This window comes from Ornithodoros turicata, chromosome 4 (assembly GCF_037126465.1).
Source record: "Ornithodoros turicata isolate Travis chromosome 4, ASM3712646v1, whole genome shotgun sequence".
NCBI lineage: Eukaryota > Metazoa > Arthropoda > Arachnida > Ixodida > Argasidae > Ornithodoros > Ornithodoros turicata.
Genome location: NC_088204.1, coordinates 36,059,334 through 36,086,482, shown reverse-complemented (window position 1 = coordinate 36,086,482; position 27,149 = coordinate 36,059,334). Strand labels below are relative to the sequence as shown.

The following is a 27,149-nucleotide window of genomic DNA, read 5'->3' as shown; positions in this document are numbered from 1 at the left end:
GAATCCTCTTCTATTTAAAGTCTAAACAGTTAGAGCCTCAAACTGAGAAAGAAATGCGTTTAATTTAGGTATCATACGCGCACTACGTTTTCTGGGCAGTAGCACGCAGCACACTACGAGCGCGAATGAATATCTGGGACTACAGTTCCGGAATCTTAGGTAGGTGCGCTATGGAACATCTTCGTCATCTTCGAATGGTTCCGACAACTGGGCTGCAGTGCTTTGGTTTGAGCCACGCGGCATCGCGTCACCAGCTCGCGTGGTAGAGTGGATAGCGTGCTGGCCATGTCAGGTCGTGACTGGGAGGAACCCGGGTTCGAATAGCGTCATGTGATAGCAGCCCAGCTGTTGACGTTTGCGCCAGCCGGAGATGTTGAACATGTCATGACGTTGAATTTCGGAACCACGGAACGCAAAACGTCGTTTCACACAAACAAACTGAGCGCTCCGACTCACAGCTGATAACGAAGTATGTTTATTGGCTGGTAATCTGAAACGTCATGTGCGCAGCTCGGCCCCCCGATTGGACGGCAAAACGCTACGTAGCCATGTGACGTATGCGTTGTGGAGAGAGGCTCGCTGGTTACTCATCTTTGAAAGCAGTTATACGGGTCAATGAGCTGGCACGAGCCGAACGAAATATATATTTGGGTATTATGAGCGGTGTTCTTTCATGGGGTATCATTATTTCAGAAATGTTTGGTGGCCTGTTTACGGCCCCTTTAATTTGATGATGATTCAATACAATATAAAGTGGTTGCTTTAAGAGACCAGCAGGAATATCTCCAAAATAAATGTGATGAGAAAGGGAGCAACAGTGTCAGTAACAAGCACATCTTATTAATGGATGAAAGAAAATAGATAGCCTTGTGTCATTCAGATACAGGAAATCGTGACCATCACATGGGGAAAAATGTGCAACAATGTGCACTGCCACAAATGTCCACTGATGGAAGGCTCTTGATGTTACACACTATATCTCAGGTCCACTCATACCTGTTGTAGAGCCGCACAAAATATTTATCTTCCCCATTGGTCAAGTACATACAAGGATTCATACTTAGAGAAAGTTCACGGATAACTTTTGAGGAACGTTGTGTGGTCCTTGTTATATGACCTACAGAGCATACTGTCCCTGTGTCATACACGTGCGATAAAATATGGATAGATTTTGTACCACCAGAAGAAAGCACCAAGACATTTTCCGCTCTGAGGTATTCCTCTCCAAGCTGCAAAGAAGTTGAATCTCTTTTGGATGGACGGCTATACTGAACACTGTGCAGAATGTAGCCACCAATAGAGACACGGTCATACTCCTCAATCCTCTGTGGTTTTCCAAACTGTGCCTTGACCACGGAGTAAGACCTTGACACAATCTCGAATTGGCTGGGAAACAGGCTTTGCTTTACCATGTGGCTCAATTGTGCCGCCGAGGCTTGGCTTTTCATGACTGCACAAGGCCTGCACGTTGTCCGACGCCAAACTTCTCAACTGGTAGAAGCTGTTACACATTAAAATACGGGAAAATATCTCCAATGGCACACTGTTCGACGATGACACCAGGTTTAGAAGATGTCCCATATTCGTTTCAAAAGCAAAGCAGGAGATGGCCCACAGGGGGCCATGTAGCCTCACACTGTTGGGTAGATGGAGTACATGGACATTCGACTTCATTTCACGTTTGTGGTAAAGGTATTCCAACATTACAACGAACCTTGTCAGCTTCTCGTTGCTGAGAGCCACATCATCTTCTGTTACTCTCCTTTTCATCAGCAGATAGATGCCTGCCACCAGTAATACAAAATGGGCATGGTAGGTGCTGGGCAAAATGCCGTAAACACATGGAAGGCTGAAGTACAGCAACCACGACTGTAGTTCCCCCGCTTTCCAGAATCATCTTTGCTTTACCGACTTCGGACATAGTGTGAAGCAGGATGGAAGCTTTTGAGACCTTGTCTGTGTTCGTCGTTTTTTTGTCCTCTAGTCTCGGGTTTTTAAGTTATGGAGGCTTTAAGCTTTGAAGTCTCTCATCGACCAGCTCACGTTTCGTTGGAGCACTAATATAATAATCAGCACCAACATCACTGAACCACAGGTCCGTGATCTGCCTAACTGTTCCCAGCAAACACGCATGCATATAGTCGGGCACGAAACTTTTGATGATGCTGATGCCAGGAACAGTTAGAAGCGCAGATGGCCCTTTAACGCCGCGAACTATTTGGCCAGTAGCAGCAGCTTCCCTCATGTCCTCGATCATGGCTCGTTCTGTCCTGTTAGGAGATGGTCCTTCTGTCACTGGGAACTTGACATATCCTGAAATAACGAAAACTGGTTGAAATCTTGATTTTCATGTTTGTTTTACATGCTTGCAAAATTTTTCAAGGATAATTTAGCTTCCTCTAATGCCATTTGTGTGTCAAGTTTGAACACCCTGTCCCAAGAATGAACAAAAAGAAAAACCGACGTAGGTAACCTTTTTAACAAAAATACAATAAGTGACAAAGAAAGAAACCACAGTTGGAAGTCTGGTATGATATCACAAGCACGTGCAAAAAAGAAGCTGATGCACACAAGCCTGATATTACGCACTTAAATGACGACGGAAGCATGTTGCTCATGCTGTCATGTTTGAATACCTGTAGCACAAGTACCTATCTAGCCACGTGCAATCATATGCCTAGGATGCCTTATGAATAGGTAGCCTTTCACCTTCAATACATATTCCAGGATGGAAACACCATGGACATGAGTAGTACCCATTGTATTGAACCATGTTCAACATCCCAGCACGTGCAGGTGTATCGGCGACACATGTTATACAGTACACCTGAAATGTATGCGTAAACAGTAGGTGAGGCATGTAGGCATTTTTAGTTCGTATGTACCTGTACCTACCTTAGAGTTGATTCTGTTTCTACGGCAGGTCCAGTCCACTCCACTTTGTGCTAGCTGCTGCATCTGCTTTGCAAACACGTCGAGCAGGAGGATTATGTTTGGATGTCCGTTGTCATACCATAAAAGTGGCACTGATGGGCTTGTCAATCTGTAGTATGGTGGAAGTTCATTTAGAAGAACTTGAACAGGCCATATCGAATAAGCGGAGCTCTTGAATGTGGTGCTGCCATCTGTGTTGACAGTGAGAGTTAGATCGTACTTGGCACAGTTCAGCTCTGCTCGCTGCTCCTTTTGGAAAGCCCCATATGTGATGTTACATATGGGTTCGCCTCTACTGCCTTCACGGTCCTTGTCCTCAAGCCTGTCCAGTGACTGCACCAGCTGGTCTGACAGAGCCCTGTCAGCAAGGAAGGACTCTATTTGTTGCTTTAATGGGAGGCTCACAAAAAAATGTCCTGCCGTCAAAAGGTTCCTTCCGAAGTACTGTGTGCCACAACTTGAACACACCGCTGAAATGCTGCGCCTTTCTTTCAGCTTCCCGCTCGTCGTGCACAGAAGTTTCTCACAGCTGTCACAATAAAAGTAAAATGCCATGTCGTCTGGCGACGCCCCAGAGAACTTTTTAAATAGGTGTGACGACTCGCGAAGGGTATCCTTTCCGATCACCTGGTTTGCTAATTTGAGGAGATCGTCACATGCTGACCAAGTTAATTTATGCCTTATAAGTAGGGTTTGTGGTTTTCGGTATTTATTTTCAACCCAATTCGGGGGGTGTTTATCGGCATTTATATTGGGGACTATAAATCGGATTTTTTCGGCATCTATATTCCGCCCAAAAAATAAATGCCCGAATACGGGAATCTATTTATTTCCCATGAAGGAGAGCCTATTTTGCGGGCGAAGTAACAACGAACCGAAAAGAAGTGAATTGATTCATGGTTTCATTAACAATGTCTTTTATTGCCTGTGCTAAACCAGCAAACAATGAGACTACCTCTTGTTGTAATAGATGCAAGCGTACACCATCATGCTCGCATCTGTCGTAGCGACTTGCTCCTTGCGATTAATAACACGCAGTTTAGAGAACGCGCGCTCAACATTAGCGTTAGAAACAAGAATAGCCAGTAAGTATGCTTAAGGCGCACTGCGATAACAAAGGCCATGTGCTGGAACGGGTCGTCCAAAACTGAATAGGAGATATATCCACCTGAGGGGCAGGGTATGCAGCATATTCGAAAAACTCGCGCTTTATATCATCCATACGAGATTCATCAACAGAGCTGAGGTCATCCTCCTATAAGCGCTTACGCACAACGAAGCAAGGGTAGAGTCCGAAGATAATGCCACGCTCGAGAAATTGTCGGCAAAGGGAGATTCCAAGGGGATTTCCCTTTGCGGTTCCAGGAATGGCAGCTGTCAGGATACGAGAAATTCGTATTTTTTCGGAATATTCCGAATCTGAAAAAAATCATTCGGGGGGTGTTTTCCGGCATTTTTCGGAAAATGCCGAAAACCACGTACCCTTACTTATAACAAAGTCCATAATTAGCACCAGCGCATCTCCTACTGAAGTTGATCTCTCTTCGTGGTGCAGTGGAATGCTAAAGTGAGCAGCAAAAGGATGGCTGCCTTGCGGAGTCTCTCGTTGTTGTTCTTCAGGAGTTCCTCGTCCCGGCGACAGCCTTTCGCTGACTTCTTCATCGTCGCTGTTATCGGGATCGGGAGCAACATCGTGGGAGCCGTATGGCACCGATTGTGAGGCTGGAGCTGGTTGTTCGGCATACAGTAGACTGTGCCTTGTCGACCTTGGCATCTGTGTTTCAGAACCGGGTTCAAGATAGCGTTTACGAGACTGCTTTCTGTGCATAGACATTTCGAGAAAAGCTTTCTTCGTTCGATCAGAGTGGCGGCTGTATAACTATGCAGCTGCGACGTTCCACATTGGCCGTTGAACAAGGCGATATCGGTTGCTATTGGCCAAGTTAGGCGTAGGCCAAGTAGGCCACCAGCTCCCGTGGCTCACTGGTTAGCGTGCTAGCCATGCCACGTCGAGACTGGGAGGTACCCGGGTTCGAATCCCGGTGCCGGCTGTGCTGTCTGGGGTTTTTCCTGGGTTTTCCTCAGACGATTTCAGACATATGTCGGCACAGTTCCCCTAGAAGTCGGCCCAGGACGCACATTTCCCCAGGGCGTCAGTCGTGACGTTGCCCACATACGTGAGGCCGACAACGGCAAGCCCTTTCAACATCACCACCACCACCATAGGCGTAGTTATAGTGCGCGTCATCGCCATAACGTCCACTCCTGCGACATTAATTATTATTGCAACAACAACAACAACTTTATTTTCGGCCTTGGAGAGTGGGGAGTTTCATCGCAACAGGCGATACTCTACCCCAGTGCTTGGTGGAATGGGGGGAATAAAATAACGTGCCCCTTTACAATAACGATCGAAGTCCGTTATTATTGCAAAAGTAAAGCGAGGTAGGACAAAGCCATCAGCTGTCCGCTACAAAACAAAACTACTTGTGGCGATGCCGCTTCGCCTGCGCGGCTATCCAGCTATCATCTTTTCAGTTACTTGGAGATTTATACGGGAACTCATACGCAACGAAAATGTTTGTAAAACTGTGATGGTCAATTATTATGCCACCTCATACTTTTACATGGATTGCTGCGTCCAAGCTTGTGTGTGCACCAGTGGGCACGTAATAAGAAGGTGGTACGCCGTGCGATTGTCCGAATCATCATGGGCATCGTCGTCGTCATCATCATCATCACTTTGTGTATGTGCGTTGTGGATGTGTCGGGTCGTCGCGTCTGTTGTGATTCAGATTCAATTTCAACGTGTCGTGTACTTCGTTCATCGAAGTACGTATCGCCTCCCTCGCGTTATGTTCGCGTTGGTACGTTTCCTCAGGCAATTTGATGACAAGAGCTACGTAATACCTGTGAAAAACATCGCGGTTTTCACGAAAAATGGTGGCTTCGATGCTAACAAGGTCTACAGTGCTTTCTCGGAAGACCCACAGAACCCAGACCTCTCCCGTACATATTCAGTGCTAGTATGCGGTTGCAGGTATGTACCTCTGTCGTGTAACCTTGTCATGTGCCGACTTCAGCACATTTCAAAAACTGAGGCTGAGCTTCAAGAAATGCAGCAGCGGAAACGCATCAGAATTCCGAAAGTAGCTGCTTCGGAGGTGGAGGACGCATGTTAAGACGTGTCTGCAACCAATGCTCCATCACAAGACTGCAAGTTTTTTTTTTTCTTTTGTCTTCATATTACATTTCTAGCGTCAGATATTTCTGCTTTCGTTTTAGTACTGGTGTATATTTCTGCACGAGGTACATGTCCGGGCATGGGAATCGCGGGCTGGTTTGACGAGTTCGTGCAGCAGGATTGAAATTGTGTTCGGAACTCGACACCATTGGGTATCGAAGTCGCATATTGCCGTAAACATTAGTGTTTGTGAAATAAGTTAACACTACATCACTGCTCACGAGACGAGTATTGCGAAAAAAAGAGAAAGAAACCACGCGCGAACGCTGGGGCTCGAATTCTCTGGAAAGAAACGAGCTATTTGCCTTTGATTGCTTCAGACGCTACTGTGGCTGTCTGTTGCGTCGTCAGCTGCTTGCCTCCCCTTTTTGCTGTGCAATATGTCACTTGACATTTTGGTCAACGCAGGCGCAAAAGAAGAAAAAGAAAAAATGCACGTGACGCGGCGAAATCGGAGGTCTACGAACAGATCCTATCTCGTTTTCTTGGTGCTGACAAGGGAAAGAGCTCCAAAGTGTGAGTAGTACATGTAAGTTTTAACATTACCATGTGTTATTACATTGCACAGTGATGTAGGCTCACACGTACTACAATGTAAAATCAGGACGAACGTCTGCAGAGGGGGGATTTCCTCAAAACTGTCTGGAAGGGGTACGGGAAATTGCCATTTGCTTGAACGCTGTGTAGACGAGAGTGTGAGTTTCACTGCTTGCCCCCTTTGCCCTGAGAGTGGGTGCTGGCCCTCCTGGCTGGGCTTTTTTTTTTTGCGTCGCCATTAAGCTTGTTGCTAGTGAACGCTGTGGTTGTGCCGTCCCCTGTCCCACATCGTGTTCAGCCCTAACGTTGCTCGTCTGGCAGATGTGACTTTTACTGACCATGAAATACCGCTTTTTTGAGAGATGAACTGCACCCGCAGAAATGTTCTGCAGTGCATCTGGGAGAGAGCAAAATTGCATTTCGAGAGACCCTCGCTGCCCCTCTGCACAGCCCTGGACAAACAAACAGAGAGAGAAAAAAAACAGTCCTGTCGTACCTAACGTGCAGCCGCTCGACTTGGTGAATGTTTGTGACAGGGTGCCGGGCTATAACTGACGTTACACATGTTCGGATTGCTTCTTTACACGGCGGGTGGTGTGCAGGGGGAGCTGGTAGTTGGCCTTCATGCTCCTCAGAAATGGGCAAAGTGGCCTGCGGTTCATTTTGACTTGAGGAACCCTGTGCTAGCAGCTGTAGCTGTGCCAGCAACTGGGTCAGGATCTGTTTTCGTCAAGTTACTGCAAATGTTTTGCGTTTTATTCAACGTCTGATACACTGTCCATCGTGATGTGACACTTCCGCGTCCATGCGTTAAACAACCGTTTGTAAATCACCAGGTCCTTCAAATAATATAGCAATCTTGCGCCAACGTGTCACTTCTAAGACCACTGTCAGAGGTATGCTGAACTGAAGCCACACTAGAATAAAATATGAACAGGTTGAACCCGAAGTGAACCTATTCTTTTGGGTAAATTCCATGATAGGCAAGCCTGAGCGATGGGCAAGACACGTAAAAAACACAGCCTCAGCGATGGGCAGGACACGTAAACAAACGGCTTGCCTATCGTGGAATTTATCCACCAGCTAGCCTCCATTTACGCCATTTTGTCTAATCTTTTGGGGTGGGGAGTTCGATATCTTTGGTTTAAACACCTGTCGGAGCACCTTTCCACAGAAATATTGTCCTCAAGTATGTCAGTTTAGAACAAGCAGATAGCCGTCTTGACTTGAAGAATAAAAGCGAATAAGCTGTTTTTACAGGTTAGTGGCAAGAGAGATGGTGAAGATGAGGGCCGCTCGTCAGTCAGGCCACGATCTCTGGTAGGCATCCTGGTCGTTAAGCATGTGTCCATCAGTCTTAACATACTGCAGCATCCAAAAAAGAAAGCAAAGAGACAATCATCACCATTCTCAGATATGGAGAGTGGAAGTGACGACAGTATCGTGGCTATCATCACAGATGAAACTGGCAGAAAAAGAGGCAGACAGGCTGAAGGCTGATCCCCGAATAGAGCGCCACAAGTGTGCTGACCTCATGGAACCAGTGTTGCCACACCCGTCGGAGGAAAAGTGTGGAGATCACTTATTAAAAAGTATGGTGATTTCCGTAAAAATCTGTGGACTGCAGTAAAACATCCAATTTGCTTATTTACCATCGTCTTTAGGCCACAATCTTGTGCGTTTTGTCGTCTGACATTTTGTGTTTCGCTCTTCGCATCGAAACAACGGAAATATGTGCTGGCAAAAGGTATTGGGGAGATGTGCAGGATAGATTGACTCTCCCGGGTTGCCAGCTGTACTGCCTAGAAAGAAGCGAGCAACAAACAGTCAGGCAAATCACTCCACCACCTGATTGTCGGTGCTACGGCCGTTGTCGAAACGCCGGCGACTGCGTGAGATTTATTTGCTTCTAGTGGAGACATCACGAATAAGAAAAAGATCAAGTATCATCATCAGACAAATCAATACATAAGCGATCTAACCATGATGATTAGTAACTACATCGTGTAATTTAGTGCAAACAGCCTCAGTGCTACGAGTGATACAAACATCATAGATTATACCCTGACAGTCATATACCGACACACCACGAAGCAAACATGAAATTAAAATTTCATTGTTTCTGTTTTTGTTTTTTCGCCCCAGAGCGGAACATGATGAATCGGGCTTCTCGTCACAACTTTTTTAACGATTGTCCGAAGATACAACAGCATAAAATAAACGCAGGCTGGCTGGTGCATGGAATCCATGAAACGAGCCTGAGAATGGTAACGACGTTTGTATATGTTCGTGTATCTTGTGTATTCCATTCTCAGCCTTGTTTCATCACGAAGTCAAAAACCTGTAGATTTCAAAAACAATCTGTAGATCTGTAGATTTTGCCCGGAATCTGTAGATCTCTATACAAATCTGTAGATCATGCAACACTGCATGGAACGTGTGAGGCTTCTGGAATCGGGGCTTGATTCAAAGCTAACTGAAAGGGGAGCTTGTTTTGGATCATAGAATTTGGCAGATATTTTGAGGGCATGCTTCACCAATACTTTGTTTATCCTAGTGCGAACCATGCTTGATACAATAAGCTCATTGCTCGCCCCAGGCACTGGTCAGGGAAATGGTAAAACGCTGTCAAGTTAAGCTGTGCTGTGTACTATTCGTATTTATTGTACGTTCCACAGGGTCATTGGGGAGGTCACGGGAAGTTACAGTGGTTCTGACTTCGAGAGAGGAGACCAAGATGAGGATGTTCTGCTTTCAGACAGCATGCGTGAGGAATGTGAGACACTGAATCACAGCCTCCGAGCACTTGCTAAATAGTCTATTTCAGCTATTTTCAGTGAGCCCTGCGCTGTCGAAGCTGTTTCCAGTGGGTCCTGCATGCAACAACCACAGCATGAAAATATGGTGCACTCAGGTATGGGTTTTGCTGAAGTGTACTTGAATAACTGCCAAGTGTAAGGACAGCAAATGGGCTTAAATAGGCTTTTATTTTGCATATACATCCCTCTTGACAAATTAGATAGTGCGCATCGCATCCCAGCTATTCCAAGAATACGTTCTCCCATTGTCATTTTCTGCGTGTTCATAACTGTTCTGTATACCTTCTTCGCTGCATTCAAGTCGAAAAAAAAACTTTCTTCAGGGAGGTCTTCCATGGAAGATCGAGATCAGCCAAGGGATTTCTGCCGTGCCAGTCAAACTGTGACTGCTGCCATAGCCGCTGAGCCTCCTGGTAAGGACATGTAATAAATTTAATCAGAAATATTTAGGACCTGATTTTTTAAAGTTATATCTGAGTGCACCTGATATTTTTCTCAAGTGAAATTGGGAAAATCCAGGTTACAACCCACTCATTGTGCATCTCGCAAATTGGCAAGGAATTGAAAAAAAGAAAATAGGCTCTGCGGTGATGGAGGGGTAAATAGAGTTTTGAGAATTCGAAGCTGCTGCTGCTGCTTTGTTGTCTGCTACTGTTGTCACTCTGAGACATCCACCTGGTTTGAACACAGTGAAAGGCTGATTTTAGGGATGTCAGGTGGCTGCAGGAGCTCGAAGAAGAGTGCGCCATGCTGTCAGAACATAGGGTGACCTTTTTACAGCTTCATATTAATCTCATAGCTCTTGCTGAAGCATAATCGGCCCTGAACGAAAATCACATGACGCGAACACACTACACGTTCTGTATATGATCCCTCACAATCGTACCGCAAGTAGCCGTGCTTAGTTATTATGTCTGTATGACAGCCGCTCTGCTGGTGTGCGGGAAGGCTATAACAAGAACATACAACAGGGTAGTGAGGGAGTCTTATGGGAGCACCAGCTAGTTTTTCTGCTTTGGAACGGTTAAAATTGTTGCGTGTGCTGTGCTACCCTCCGTCGCCAAACAGGTGAGGACACCTCGGGAGCGGTTTCTGCCTGCCTGCTCTTGGGTAGGAATCCCGCAAATGTGAGAGGTCAACTTACAATTGGGTCACTGTCTTGTGGGGCCTGAAATATTGATATTTGTCCACATACAACGCTGCGGTTTGCCCTAAAAAAGAACGTCCACATAGGAAGGGGAGCACCAAAAATAAAGTCAGTAAAATATGTTATTTTGAAGCAAGTATTACCTGTGGCACCCACGTAGTGCACTCCCGTGTAGTCTCTGAGGCACAGTGTCTCCTGTTCCCTTTGTCACGTGTGCTTTGCACTGCCCTTTAGCCGCGCACGTTTCTCGCGCAAGGTAACAAAGTGATTGTCGTGCTTTCGCATGGCCAAGTTTGTGCCACGAGTACTCTAGTACCTTGTTGTGATCACCCCGATACTGTGTTTCTTGTTCCTTAAGTGCACATGCTCGCGCACGATGGCGCACAACATTACATCTGTGACATCAGACAATAAGCGTCACAAAATGCAGGCACAAGCTAGCAACCTTTTTTGTCCTCACATCATTTTGCACTTGCTTCCCGATTTCAGAGTGGTAGGCGTCTACTTACAAGTGCATTGACCTATTTTCGGGTAAATGCCACCATGTGTCAGAGCGCAATTGGGGATTTTTTTGCAACATGCTGAATGTATGAAAAATATTTGGCGTGTATTTTTTTTGTATATTTTGGCGAATGGTAAAAAGTTCACTAACTCTACTACATGCAAAATTGAAAATATTCCTTTATTTACATGCAGGTACATTTGACAACAGACTGACCAATGCAAAACCTTGTCCAAGCTTGATGACGGCAGGGTTAGTGGATGACAGTATCAATTTGGCGTACGCCTGATATTACCTTCTCCTTCAGTTTCATGGCCCGAATGGTTTTGGCCTCGCGGAAGAACAAGCTTCTAAAATATTCAGAAACAATAGACCAACGCTTGTGATGAAGGATACGGCAAAGGCCATATGGGGTGACACCGGCCTTGCAGTGCGAACCTACAGTGGGAAGACTGCGCCAAAAGCCCGTCGGGATCTAGAGGCACGTATCAGGAAGGAGCTGACGCCAATGAAAGTCGGACTTGTCATTGGTATGATAACTCCCAATTTCTTTTTCTCAGGCTAATCTTACTGATTTCATCATCTAGGCATGTGTGAATATCTGAAATTTCAAATATTGAATGAAAGTATTGTATTCAATTCAATTCGAAATCAAATAGCAATATTTGAAAATTTATTAATTTTTTTGAATATTTTTGCGGTTGTATTGCCTACGAAGTAAGCTTCACCTGATATTTGTGTGCATTGCAGGAAGCCAACTTTACAAGCACACTTTGCATTCATTAGACCAAGTAATACCCAAAACACACTGACGCACACAGTCTGGATCGGTCCGCAATCCTCGTCGGTGCAATCCCACTGGGCACACCGTACCGTCCGCACTTCGCGTTCGTGATCTTGGTTTTCATTTGCAGTCGTCTGGTGGAAGCTTTGGACAATACCCCCGAAGTTTCAAATTAAGCCTTAAATTGAGCTTAATTAAGAAAACATTGGTCCAGGATGTCTACTTGAAATAAATTCACATTAATACAAATGCGATTTCATCTGTTTCGGCGCTTGTCGATGTTGTTTTCTTCGTGCGGACTGCTCTCATCGCCGCCATCTTACTAACCCGGAACCAGCAGCGCGAGTAGCAAGAAGGCGAGGGTGAAAGGAAGCCACTGCGCCTGCGCAAACCTTCCTTGAAGTGTGTAATCATGTTCACGAACGGGGGACAAGTGTCTGCGTTTGTTGATCTCTGTCGCCGAGGTTCGGTTTGTCCGCACCTGAGAGCGATAGCAATCACTGCCTAATCACAATTGTGTGCGATGTGGATCCTGCGTCAATGCGTTTTGGGTATAACAAAAAAATTATAAAACACTGAATCTTTCCTTTAATGGTTACGAGCTCTCATGCAGTGGACAGCATTTCGTCAGGTACAAAAACAACAGCATTGGAGTTACAAATATATGTATACACTCGGATGGCACACGTGAACATACGAAAAGAGAGAGGGTAAAGGATAGAAATTAACAGAGGGTTGACAAGTAACACGTGGCTGGAAAAGGGTGGTCGCAAACCCCCAGGCACAGTAGAAGGAATGATGGGCTTCCATATGAAATTTCAGCACATAATAGGCCTTTTAATGTGTCTATATTATGCCCAAATGCTTTATTTATTTTTAACTCAGTTACGGGAACTTCACTTTGGTGAACCCTGTGCTGTTTTATAGTTTGGTAACACATTTTGCTAAAACTTCCTGTATATGTATTCGCAGATGCAGTCATACACTGGGGAAGAGAGAATAAGATTGACGTCTCTACGTGCAACGAGAAGAGAGGAATCATACTGTCGGAAAAAATACAAGATGCGCGCAAGTGTGTCAAGCGTCACCTCTCAGTTTAGTCATTCACCAGATCTACACAGCGTTATACTATGAACAGTAAATAAAGTTTTATTGAATGCTATTGTTCAACAGCAGCAACCTTCTTTTTGCCCATGGGACCATTTCCAGAGTGGTTTATCGGACAGGTCCCATTCTGGTCCCACTCTAGATTTTTGCCTGGGATCTCAATTCCCAGGATGTACTTTGGTTCGCCTAGGTCCTTTAGTTTTTCATTGCACTTTCCAGGGCCTGTTTGGTTGCCGCTAGAAGCAGAATATCGTCAACATAGACTCCCAAAATAACCTTGGTACATTTGTTCTTCAAGATGTACACGCAGTTGTCTGCTTCTAGCCGTCTATAGCCTTGCTCTCTCAGGATTTTATCTAGCATTCTGTACCAGGTCCGGCCGGCTTGTTTTAGCCCATATCTTGCCTTTTTCAGCTTACAAACGTGGGACGTGGTGTTTGGGCTTCCTGGTGGTTGCTCAATATATACTTCTTCCTCGAGAATTCCATGCAGATACGCAGTTTTGACATCCAGCTGTCTCATGGCCATGCCTTCTTCATTCTCTAAAGCAAGTAGTGTGCGAAGGCTCGTGAGTTTTACAAATGGCGAAAAAGTTTCGTAGTAGTCGAGTCCATAGACCTGAGAACAGCCGACCGCTACGACCCTTGCCTTGAACTTGTCAATTTTTCCGGTAGACCCTCGTTTGATCCGATACACCCACTTCGACTTTACAACTTTCATTCCTGGTTTCCTCGGTAAAAGACTCCATGTTTCCATTTCACGATGTGATTGAAGTTCGTCCTCCATAGCCTTGGTCCATTCCAACTTTTGGGGTGAGCTTGTAGCTTCGTTGTAGCTGTGTGGCTCCTTCACTTCCACTTCTGCCATATCACAGTAACTTGGTTTGGCTGGGTCCACCTAGAGACGTTGAGGAGGGCGAGAGATCCGCGTTGACCTTCGAGGTATGGGTGGCTCACGAATCTCTTGTTCGTTTCCGTTGTCGTCCTCATCGTCACTAGTGTTGCTCTCTTCAGCGGTTGGCCCGTGTCTGAGAGCCACTTCGTGCTCGTGAATTTCTTCCCGGTCTGTCTGGTTCTCGTTAGGGCTTGTGCCCCACAAAACGATGTGTTGAACTTCATCGTGTCGTGGTGTTGAACGAGAGACTCTTGTAATAAATATGATCCTCTCTTCTGTTCGACAAACGTGACGTCCCGATTCACAATTAAACGCTTCTCTTGAGGGTCGTAGAAACGGTAACCTTTCCTGCAGATGCAGTAGCCGAGGAATATGATCGTATTCGTAGAATACATCGTATTCGTAGGAGACGTGCTTCTCACACAGCTGCTCCAAGGTTGAAGTAGCTTCGGTGGTTCAGGTTATTGTTGAAGTCGAACGTGTCTATTCGCTGCGTCCCGTTCACGGTTAGCGTCGCCGACTCAATGTCGCAGTTCAGAAATCGATACGGGTCCCGACTGAATGCTCCCTGGTAGGCTAGGGTGGGCACGAATGCGACCACCACCTTAAGCTGTATCTTCTCTGGAAATAAATCTTCCAGGCATGCATCCAGGTTGCCAACTGGTAGCGAACGAATACGCGCTTCACTTCCGGCCAGTGTGTAGAGAGCCTTGCGCTGCTGCAATTCCGTTTCGTGCCCGAGGAATAGGCTAGGAGACACGGTGATTTTCTTTATGTACAAGGAGGCGTGTGCTGCTCCTGATCGGTCTTCATAATGCGGAATTCGGCGGAGCCTTGATAAAAAACAAGCCTAATTTCCACTCCCGATATGAGTAGCTTAGGCTGCAAGAAAATGTCCGAGTTGATCTTGGAAAACAGGTCGATGGTCTTGCCGCCCCGTGTGAGGTTGTATCGTTCGGTCGGTCCACGAGCGCGAATGTTGTTTTCCGGTTGACGCGCTTCTTCTTGCGTGTACAGACCCGCTTTATGCACGGTATTTTGCTCCGTGGTGCTGGCGTAATGCAAAGTATCCAGGTAGCTTCTATAGCTATAGAAATCATTATTCGTAATCATGGTCTGATTCAAGAAAACGGCTATGTTCTTGAAAAGCGAGCTGGAGAACGCGTTGACGGGGTAGACTTCGTCGTAGGTCGTCCGATCGCCAGCGTCTGTTTTCGGTAGCGAACCATCGTCACTATGTACGCGGAGTTCAAATCGAGATAGTGATGCCCCAAATTCGAAAGCTGGAACTCTATGACGGAGGATATGTCAGCGACCGGGTAGAATACCTCATATTCCCCCTTCAGTATATGCCACTGCGTTCCCTGCACGGAAAATAATTGTGTTTCCGACTTATCCAGCAGAGGAGTGTCGGGGTGTACGACGTTAATCGTGTCCATCTCGCAACTAAATTGTGGTCGCGCAACCGGTGTGATTTATGCTATCGATGTCGTCCGGTTTTCTCCTCTTTCTTCGCACGGCCCCTCCGAGGTCTCAGAGAATTTCGTGGCACGTACCTTTCGCCGATCTTTTAAGCGCACTTCGGAAAGAGTCTCCCTCCGACAGATTTTTGGCCACGGGCTTAGCGGCCGCAACAGCCGTATTTTTTAAGTAGGGCGATACGCGTTTAAAGAGTGGAATAGCGAAACGCCCGAGCTAAGAAAAGAAATTGCCTCCCCTCTGGTACAAGTACGACCTCTATACCGTTGGGACGCAAAATCCGTAGATTGGTACCGTTTTAGTGTACATGCTTAAAGTGCAGCGTCAGCGTCGATCTACCGCGATTTTGTAGCTTTAGTTTGCGACCCGTGTCGTCGCGTATAGAGACGGTGATTGAGGAAATTTCACGCTGCAGTGCAAGTACTGAACGGGAAGAAAGCTGAAACTCAGTTGTTCTTTCGTTCTATCGTATACGAATGGAATTAATTTCAGTATCGGATGCCGCCCGTTTCCCACTACGGAGGGCGTGATGAGATCCGTGTATATCATAATACAGCTAATGGGAAGATATATAGTCACTTCGTCGACGCCCGTATCGTTTTCGGTAAATACGTTTTTCGCGCCGAAACCCAGTAGGTACGCAAAGTAATCGGATAATGTAAGCGACACGTTTTCCCGCAAGCTCAACGAACACTTCCTAGCCCATGCATCGTACGTGAGGGAAGCCTCCGGCTGCAGACGCTCATGGATGGCGCTCACGAAAGCTTCGGGTGTTTCGTAGTAATTTGGTGGAAGTGAACCCAAGCCGCACTCACTATTGGGCCCATCTTGCGTGGTCATTGGCGATACGGGTCCAATATGGGACCCGTTTCGCCAAGATTTTCCCCATATTGGCTGAAAATGGGCAATATGGGCCTCATATTGCCCAATTTGAGCCAATGTTTGGAAAATCCTGGCGCTATGGGCCCCATATTGCCCGCTTACACTCCATACTGACTGAAAATACAGAAAATGGTATGTACTCGGGTTGCACAAATGCCCAAGCAGCACGGCAAGATTGACCGTTGAAGCGTGTGAAATACCGAATTCAGGACATCGTTACATCCAACAACTTCCCGCAGATGATACACATTGTTCGAAATAGTCAACGTACTTGGCAATCCCAATGTAACATTCACTATAATTCGACAAATCAACATTCCACGTTCTGAAAATAGCAGCCATCTTCCTTCGCGATGCCAATGCCAATCGATCGAGCCGACTGAGAGCGAGGGGTTGTTTGAGCGAAATCACGCGTCCTACAGCTAATGCGCATGCGCGACAGCTCGAACGGACGTTTCATAGGTCTAAAATGTCGCTGGTTGCTGTAATGATAACGGAATTGCGGCAGGTCAAGTAAAAAACACAATGTCTGATACGAAGGGATGGCTCTTCTGAAAATTAGGTGCTTTGAAGTTGCTGCAAGCAGTGTGAATTGCTCTGGCGTATGTCCGTCACCGTCACGAAAGTGTTTCGCTCCCCTGTAGTCTCGGAGCGCGTTAGAATTTTTTAGTTCACAGAATATTGTGATCCCAATGAAGGCATGTGAGAGAACTTTTTTTTTGTAATCATATGCAACGTGATCAATTAGATCCGCAGAAATAAAAAAAGCAGAAAACAGAGACAAGTATTATCAGTGGTGAATAATATGCAGGATAATGCTTATAACGGACTCCCCAATATAGGCAGCCCACATTGGGCCAATATTGGCAATCTCGGCAACCCATATGGGTCCAATATTGGACCAATATTGGCGTGCTGCTTGGGGAAATGCGCCGACTTGCCGTCTCACGAGTGTTTATGTGGATGCGGTATGTCTCCACTATGGGGTTACACGTCATGCGCTTTCGGGATCCTTCAACGTGCATGTGCTTCACCTGAATGAGGTCCAGGAACTCGGTCGACAAGTTGAAATTCGCCGGTAGAGATAGCGAGTAAGTGTTGTCTTTGTATTCCACCCTTGATTCTGTATCATTGATCGCTCTGAAGAATTCGTTGAATGTGTCGGTAATTAGCGATCGGGGTTCCAAAATTAGATCGTTATAGATCACTATCACCCGGCGAACTCGCATCATAACGGCTCTTTCCTCCGCGAGCGGTAACACGTTTGGGACGGTGCATACGCTGCCACCCTCCTTGTGATCTCCATTGATGTCGACGATTCCAAAGGCGAGATGCAGCGGTCTGTCGATTAATTTCACCGAGCGCACGCGCGACGGTAGCTTAAACACGTATTGATCTTCTTCGTAAGTCCACGCTATCCCATATTCGGGGAATATTTTATTCAATAGCGTGTTCATATGTCTTCAAACGTGAGCTGTTTTGTTTTCCACTTCTCCGTTGATAGCGTTATCCGGTTATCCGGCGCTTGGTTCACGTTCAGGAAGCTGTTGGGAATGGAAAATCCCTCTAGACCGACGACGTACGAATCATCCAGGTGTAGCGGCTTATCTAACGCGATCGTGAAGTCATTCAGCGTGTTGGACGGGTGCAGGTCCATGCTGGCGTCGAGAGCAGATAGACGTAAAATTCATTTTCTGACATCGCTGGCGGGCACCAAAGAATCGTGATCTTTGGAGTATCAGAAACAACGAACCAAGTAGTGCAATATCCCGTTAATTTTCTTCTTTCTAATCGCCGTGGATAAGAGTCGCTTATCGTTCGAGGAAAGATGGTGGACGGGCTGCAGCTCCTGCTCGTAGAATGATCCTAGTATTTCTTTTCCCGTCGAATCTTTCACGTACACCATGGGTGGATTGGTCTTTCTTGTTCGCGACACCTCGAACACTTCGGCCGTCCACCTTTGATCGTAGCCTTTGGCGAACACACCGCGATCTAACGCGAGCCTCACCTGGTCCGCTATTTTATACTTGCTCTCGCGTGGGGTCGTCTTACTATTCAATCTGTTGAACAGAGCTTCATTTCCGGCGTTCACGTTTTTCGGCTTTTCGGCCGTGACAGAGTGTACCGAGTCGTTATAGTCGGCCACTATCTTTGGCAGCGCGTTGATATAATTAAACTTCCCCGTACTAGGGATTTGTCTGCTTATTCTTTCTCTAATTGTCCTCTTCCGCGTTCACAGCAAGCCGCTTTCATTCCACTTTGCGTGCTATAGTGATTTAGTAGTGACTGAAAATACTGACGAATGGGGGAACCCCAAAATTCGCTTTCGCGATCCGTGAGGAGATTCTTCAGAATTCCATGACAGAAAACTCGTTAGAAAGCTTTCTTTACGTCTTGCAGGGGCTTTGTGCGAATGGGAACCATGTACAGGTACCCCGATAGCGTATCTATGGCCGTTAAGATGTACCTGAAGCCCTTGTTAAATTTCTGATATTTACGCATATCCATGACGTCTGCCTGATATAAATCCCTCACGTGAGTTGCGATGATGGAGCCCGCTTAAATGTTTTCTTCACGGGCTTGTGAAGGGCGTAAGCATCTTCTTTTTTCAGCTGTTCGATGGCTTCTCGGCGCCTGAGCTTGTGATAACGTCGGTACTGATCGACTCCAACTAACCCTTTCTCCTTGATCTTTCTATAGGGCCCTATATTTGCTGTGTCGACGTAGAGCGCGTCTGGACAGCCACTCAATTTATACACTCGAGACCTCGGCAAGCATGCAAATCTGTACAGTAGCTGTGCATTTCAAGTGAGGGATTCGCGTGCTTTCCGAGAGCAATCCGTGATTTCTGTGTGAAGGACCTGAAACGTAATGTAACCTTAGCGTAAACCAGATGTTATTCGGCAAACCGCACGTGCTTGCAGGTGCGACGAATCTGACGCAGAAGAAAGAGAAGGCGGTAGGAGGTGAAATTCCTAAATACTCCACCTTTTGATGGAATGATGATCAAAGGAAGAAGTCGGGTCGGGACGATGCGTTAGGGAACATGTTGGCAATTGATGTTCTGAGGCCGGAACACATAGAAAGGACATATACATACAAAGCCTCAAGTACCTAAGAAATTGATGATGAAAGAAGGAAGTCAGTGAAAAGGTTAGCCAGCTGTAGGACTCAAACTCACATCGAACCCATTTCGAACCCACATCGCTAGGGAGCCTGTGAACGCGACTCTGTCTTTAGGGTGGTGACATCTCCAGTCGATGCCCCTCAGGCAGCCGCCACGTTGGTCCCCTGCCTTGAGGGAATCGCGAAGGGTGTTGCCGAAATGAAATTTACCCCGGAATGAACTTTGATACAATATACAAGTGAACTACGTCAACATTAGGTTGACCGTACCAAACAAAGCCAATAGAAATATAAAACGGTAATATGCATCCCCTGCACCGCCCAATTTGATCCGTTAATGTTAGCATGGGAAATCCCTGGGCGCTACAATGGCGCTGTTTTTCTGTCTCATTCTGCCCTTCTTTCACACACAAAACGGACCTAAAACGGATGTACACGGGACGTCCGCATATCCATTCTCGCATACTCCTTAGACATCCATAGGAGTCCAGTCTGTTGTTGGGGGTCATTTGGTCCGCAGCTCGGTGTCGATTGATGTCCTGGAGTGCAGGTGACAGAAACGATGAGATGTGCAATCCAGCCCGGGGTTCCGCTGTTGAGGATTACTTGCGGAATCCTCCAACAATCGAGTCCTGTGTGACGGCTCGAAATATGTGTGAGGGCAGCCTTAGTATAGACTCAGCGAGTGTGGTCAACTAAAGTGCACTAAAAGTGATGCCACCGACGTAGGGATAGAACAAATGCACTTGCCCATGCGCGGCCCGAGTCTGTCCGTTGCGGAAAACGAAAGAGCCGTCGTCTTATTTCGTTGTGGCTATTGGAGCGCTAGCCTCTAGCATAGCTGTAAGGGATCTTCGAGATGAAAGTAAGATCCATACAGACAAGAATCTGAGACTCAAATGTAATCGTTTACCTCCAGAGACACAGGAGTTGATAAAGAAGCCAAAAGATTATGCAAACCGATTAGGGCATACCGAAGCATCTCTTAACAGGGAACGCTGGCGAAGTTCCCAGGCGAAAAAATGAGCTAGGAAGTCAAATGGTACCAGTTTGCACCAACTGGTGGTCGACTGGAACCATCTGGTGCCAAACTGGTTGCAACTGGAAAGTGTAGTGGTACCATTTCATGCTGGGCTGGTGGCAACTGAGCACTTGGTGGTACCAGTTGTTTGTTGTTGTTGGTTTTGTTACATGAATAGCGCCAACAGTGTTCGAGGCCGAAAGATAAGGGGCCTGATAACGGGAGTGCAGGCACGTGTTAGAACAACGCCATGAGGGCCTCCTGTAGCGGGAGCGGTGCTCCTTAAAAGGGTTTTTCTCAGGTTCCGGTTGGAGGTTGCGTGTTCTTGTCTTTCGGTAATAAACCTTCTTTGTTCCTTTGTTCATTTGCTGTGCTGGGTTTTCTCTCGTCGCTGAGCGGACGGGCCGGCGCCGCGAGAGTGCGAACCTTGGTTCCCACAATTGGCGCCCAACGTGGGGCGTCGTCCCGTCCTGGGCAGGGACTTCATCATCCGACAGAATTTAGCGCTGGACCTGCCCAATGGACGTTTACCACGGATCGACAGGATTTTTCCCTTCGTTTTGGCACAGGAAAACAGTTCAGCTCAGCAAGCTGTTGCAACTTGCAAGCTTGCTCAGCAAGCTGTTGAACAGTATCCGCTCCTGCCTGTCTTGGGTGTATTCCATGGTCCTGATGAGGAGCGCCGTCAGCTTAAACAAGTACTGCGGCAGTTTGACGGTGTCTTCCCAGAGAAACCTGGTAAGTTGTTTGTGTTACAGCATAGCATAGACACGCGCAACGCTAGGCCCCGGTGTTGTAATCCGAGACCATTGAGTGTGCATAAGCGTGCTTTGTTAGACACTGCTCTTGCCGAAGAAGAAACGCTCCAACCCGGTGCACTTCAAAGGTCCCAGAGCCCTTGGGCCTTTCCAGTCGTCTTGGCCTCGAAACGTGATGGTACGGCAAGTTTATGCGTCGACTATCGTCGACTTAATGCAGTAACTGTAAGGGACTCTTACCCGTTCCCGTCCATCGAGTCCATTATGTATTCCCTGGGCAACGCTACCGTGTTTTCAACGCATGATTGTAGTAGAGGGTTTTTTCAAATCCAAGTTGCCCTGGAGGATGTCCCGAAAACAGCATTTACCTGTCATAGGGGCTTGAGGTTGTACGGATGTCTTTTGGTCTGTCTAACTCTCCCGCCAGTTTCTAACGGCTAATGGATACCGTACTGGGAGATGCGAAGTATAATTTCGTAATGGCGTACATGGATGATGTCGTAGTGTTTTCCAGAAATTTTCAGGAACACTTGGAACAACTGTCAATCGTCCTTGCAAGGATGAAGCAGACGGGGTTAACAATCAACCCCCGCAAGGTGCAGTTGGCGTAGCCTAGGATCAGCCTTCTCGGCTCGTGGTGGACGGAGCACCATCAGTCCTAGCGATGACAAGCTAAAGGCGATCGTGGAGTATCCGGTTCCCGGTAACGTAAAAGCCTTGCAGCGTTCCTTGGGTATGGCTAGTTGCTTGTGCTAAGATAGTTGCTTGTGATGTGATGGGACCATTTCCCCGTAGTCCTAGAGGTAACCAGTATTTGTTTGTGGTTACTGCGGGTTGTGGTTTCCTCTGAGGACGCTGACTTCCCAGAGAGTGTGGGAAAGACTACTCGACACGTTTTGCCGGTTCGGGTTTCCTGCTCAGCTCATCACAGATATCACTACCTACTTTACAAGTAAGGTGTTCTCAGACTCTTGCGCTGTCTTAGGCATCCAGCAGAAGAAGACTTCCCCGTATCACCCTCAGTCTAATATTACCGAACGTGTTAAACGGAACCTGAAAATGATGTTGGTTGCTTTCACTAGTGAGTACCACAGTGATTGGGATATTCGCCTGGCTGAACTGGCTTCACCCCGGCGCTCCTGAACTTGGGACGCGAGGCACCTTTTCCAGTGGAGAATGCTCTATGCCTCGGGGAAGGCAGTACCTGGCCTCCTTATTCAAGGCTTGCTGAGGACCTCTGGAGTAGACTGAACGTTGCAGCTCGGACGACTCAATCTGGACGTTGCACGGTTGGACCAGGCTCGCCACTACAACCGAGGACGACGGAATCTCACCTGCAGCGTCGGTGACCCCGCCCTTCGATGGACTCACCCGCTAAGTGATGCGGCACGTGGATTTGCAACTTCGCTCGCAGATAGGTGGGATGGCCCCTTCGAGGTAAGTACGTGCTCATCTGGCCTCACTTACGGGCTTCGTCGGAGTGACACGGACGAAGAAACCGGGCCAGTGCATATCTCAGACCTGAAAGCTTTCCACCTCTGAGACCCCAATGGCGGAGAACCTGACCATCCGCCTCAACACCTGGAAAAGGATACCGCTACCGGACCAGCTTCCAGTCGCAGGCGACGCACGTAGTAGCCACTATCTCGGTCACTAGGACGTAGTGCTCAGGATTTATCTGATATTAGTGTGATTTCTTTGTCGCAGTTTTCCACAAAACCTCTTAAGTGAGTAGTAATTATACAACTCAACTTCTACACAGAAAATCCACGGCAAGTACTGCACATTTCACTTTAAAATTACTTTAAATTATTTTAAAATTACTTAAAATTTTTAAATAGTGCATAATCCAACTCAATGCAATACTTGTCGTGGATTTTCTATGTAGAAATTGGGTTGTAAAAAAATAACTAAACAGTAAGGGAGCAGACAGAGAGAAATAATTTATTTGAAAATCAACGACGCCATCTTGAAAAAACTCTGGTGCGGGTGACTAGGGCAGGACGCTTGCAGACGCAGGTGGTAAGCTAGTTGCAAGACATCAGACGAGATGGCACCACCACAATGTGGATATGCGTGTAAGAGAGAGAACAACAAGATACTAGCGTCAGGTAAAAATGGCAACACTGTTCAACAAGTCTAGGCATGCAACAGAAAAGGCCTAACCACTACTGCTAGGCAGCACGGAGGAAACAGTACACATTGGGGAAAAGGCGACTGGTTAGGCCTAACCACAGCGTCATAACCTATGAAATTCCACAGGCAGAAATTTTCTGCAAGTAGAACCACTTGCAAGTGGTTTATGAAACCTGTCCCACTTTGGAGAACCACCTTGGGAATATCCACTTCAGGGAGAACCAGTTGCAAGTGGTTCCACTTGGAGTAACCACTTTCAAGTGGTTTATGAAACCTTTCCCACTTTGGGGTACCACTTGCAAGTGTTTCCACTTCTGTAGCCTACTTATAGTCAGCCACAGACGCCTATTTAACACCATAGCTCTTTTATTTCTCATTTTTACACAGTCAGCTGGTTTTGAAGCAATGTTAAACAACACCGAAGTGCAAAGACAGAAACAAAAACTAAATTAGCTGCAACAATTCATTTCAAGCTGTCACGGAAAAATGCCAAATGCAGTTATTTGTGCTGATGTCACCTAGTATCCCAAGTTTTACAGCAAAGGGAGTAATAGACACAGAAAAATGGCATCAAGAGTATGGAAGCTTGTGAAGTTTTGATATTCACTGCTACAATCAAATTTAAATGGCATTAGTTCACCGAAAAGCCAACAGGCAGAGCTACCATAGTACCATGTACCTGACAGGTCCCAGTCGCAAATCAGTCATGGTAAGCGTTTCTGCCAATGAGGAAGCGTGAGAGAGGCCACATGCTTACAGACTACCAATAGCAGTGACCGGAGCTCTCATGTCACAGCCCGACGGGTCCTTGTATTCAAGGGCTTAAGTAGAAAAACATTTTTTCCCTCAACACTCTACAGTAGTGTTCAACATAAAGAAAAGGAATCTAGTCTATCAACTACATACGCTGTTGGAGATAATGAAAAGCACTAGTGTGCCAGGAGAAATACTGCACCGCCACCATGAGCCATCAGTAGGTGGTGTGCACTTTCTGATGATGTTCTGCCGCAGCCTAGTGCCATGTTGCCAGTCTTAACAGTCAATACGGAAACGGAGTGAGTATGATGGATTAGATTATCTGGCGCAAGCAGGGAGCATGACCTCACTGTGTCCAGCCTGTCTATCCGTGGCGCACTCATATTTGGAAAGGTCACTGACTAGATTTCCTTTCCATTCGTATGTTGAATATGACTATAGTGTACAATAGAGTTTGTGCATGAAACCATGAAAAATGTCTATCAAAATGGTATAACCTTCTAACATGACATGCCACCACAAATCTTTCAAGCAAAGAGTACATGGTGGCGACCTATAAAAGTGTATCAATTGCTGTGTGCACATGCATGTTTGTTGCATGGACATGTATTCTTAAAGTGGGATTCCACAACAAAATCACCACAAAGGTTATGGTATATCCGTAACGTTTGGGATGTCGGGAACATGTGTACGAAATATCTCGTTCCAGAAGTACGCAGATTTTATTCAAACGAATTTATTATGAAGCGAGCGCTTCGCCTCTGTTAAACGTGAAGGCACTGAAAACAACATACTGCTGACATTATCCGGCAAGGAAGAATGCCGGTTTTGAAGCAGACAACAATGCTGGGTGACGTCACGGTATCCTCCTCCGGACGAACCACTGCAGTATGGAACACTCATCGCATTTCTGTTTCGGTTTGCAGTTGTCATCATTTACAATTTAATTACTCGCGCAAAATTAATGTGAGCATCGTATTCAGTATCGAGGCCTGGTTCGTGTTCGGTATGATGCTCACCTATTTTTTTTTTTCAAATCCTTGCAAAGTCTCCCTTTAAGTCACTTCAACTGTAGTAAAGTTGAAGTCAAGTTGAGTCAACGAGCTTTGGACAAAATTTTCACCTGTCCTTAGTACTGGGCATTGCATGCCAACATAGGGCACACTTTTATTCGTTGCCACCAGAGGAGGAACTTATGGCTTAGCTTACCCAAGGAAACAAGAATGCAACAAAACTTGAAACATTACAAAGCTTAACACACTTGGTATACGAAATAATGAAGCTTACACATCTGGTTAACTGCTCTTTAGACGTCTGTCTTCCTTCTGGCAATCATTTTCTTGTTCAGGCCAGCCCACGGTACCTTAGGTTTTCTGTGGAGGTAAAAAGGGCAGTAAAATAAAATTTATTTGAGAACTCAATGCTCACTAACTGCGTTTATGCAAAAGGCCATTCACTCATCTCAGCCCACTATAAAATTAAAAATTGACATTACATTGGTTGATTGTTACATCATCAGGGACATTTCAGATTATTATTTTACAGAATGATATGGAGTTCGTATATGGTATTAGAGATATAAACCAGCGATGAAAAGACACGATTACTTGCGGTCGGATTCAGTAGTCCATAAAATTCAATGCAGCGTTCCCGTCAACGCCATAACCGCCAAACACAACTGAACGGCACGGATTGGATCGGATGATCTCCTTCTGATTCTGTCGCTAGCGATGGCGATGCCACCAGACAGCGATGCTCGCACTTTCTCCAAGATTGGTTGTCAAAGTGGTTTCAGTGTTCCTCATGCCAGACCCCAAGTGGGCCCATCTAACCCACTTTAATTTTCGCTTTATCACCAAAATGTAACCATGTTGGACTAAAGCGGACATTGTCAAGTCTACTTGCTGGCAAGATAGAACCACTTCATCATTCCTTCGTGGTATCCACTTGGGGCAGGAAAGGAACCAGTTGGGAACCACTAAGCATGCTTAGTGGTTTCCTACTGGAGCCACTTGACTCTGAAGTGGGACCAGTTCAGTTCACTTCAAACCACTTTGGTAGTCAAGTGGATCCACTTGGGATTCCAGTACAAATTTCCGCCTGGGTCAACAGCTAACACAAGACAACCACAAAATGCTAGGCTCACAACACTAAACGTAAATCAACAGTCTTGGCACGCTACGGCTCACAAGTCTAAACATGAGCGTACGGCAAACATGCGAGATAAGGCTTAACACGAGCGCGGTCAAACAACACGCAAACATCGACAAATCACTCGTTGGTCACCGCTAAACAAGTCTAAACACGGGGGCACGGCAAACATGCAAGAAAAGGAGCGTGGTCAAACAACGCGCAAACATGGGCAAATCACTCACCTTTTCCCCCGCGACGACTGCTCCATCCGAGAGCCAGGCGGAAACTAAGCGAGCGCGGGGACTGCGGAGCAACCGAGCGCACGTCTGCTCTCCGCGACAGCCAGCGAGCAACTGACTGGGGCGCCGCGCCGCGGCAGCTACGCATGCGCGCGCGCGCTCCTAGCGCCCTCTGCGCCACCCGTCCACCCGACCGCGGTTGGTTTTGGTTTCACTCTCTGCTCCTTCCACTGCGCGCGCTCCCTGTGGTAACCAGGTTTCGCTCTCGTTTCTTTGCGCGCGTTTATCTGTATAAAGGCAGCGCGCACTGCGCTCGTGTCATCAATACGTGAAGATGTTCAGCTACCACTGGTTACAAAATTGTTCCCGCACCCACGCTTCTCGGGAAGAAGTGGAGAAGGAATGTTTCAACAACGAAAGTCCCCGCAACGAGCTCGTCATCACTGCTTTTCGCTACGTGATAGACATGGTAGGCTTTGGCAACATAGGAGAGATCTCTCCGGGCCCGCTGCATGAGATGGTGCGTCGGATTTACGCCCGTTACAAGAACGTCTGTGTAACGGTTCCGGACGGACCCCTGGGACTGATGAGCGATTTGTGAGCTTGGCCAACGCAGAATTCAACTACTCGCTGCAGACATCGTGGACCTTC

General features: G+C 46.7%; 1 pseudogene; it reads left to right on the top strand.

The window, feature by feature from the left end:
- The first annotated feature begins 5,693 nt into the window (after positions 1-5,693).
- LOC135392990 (uncharacterized) lies at positions 5,694-13,131 on the top strand (annotated as a pseudogene).
- Positions 13,132-27,149: the final 14,018 nt, after the last annotated feature.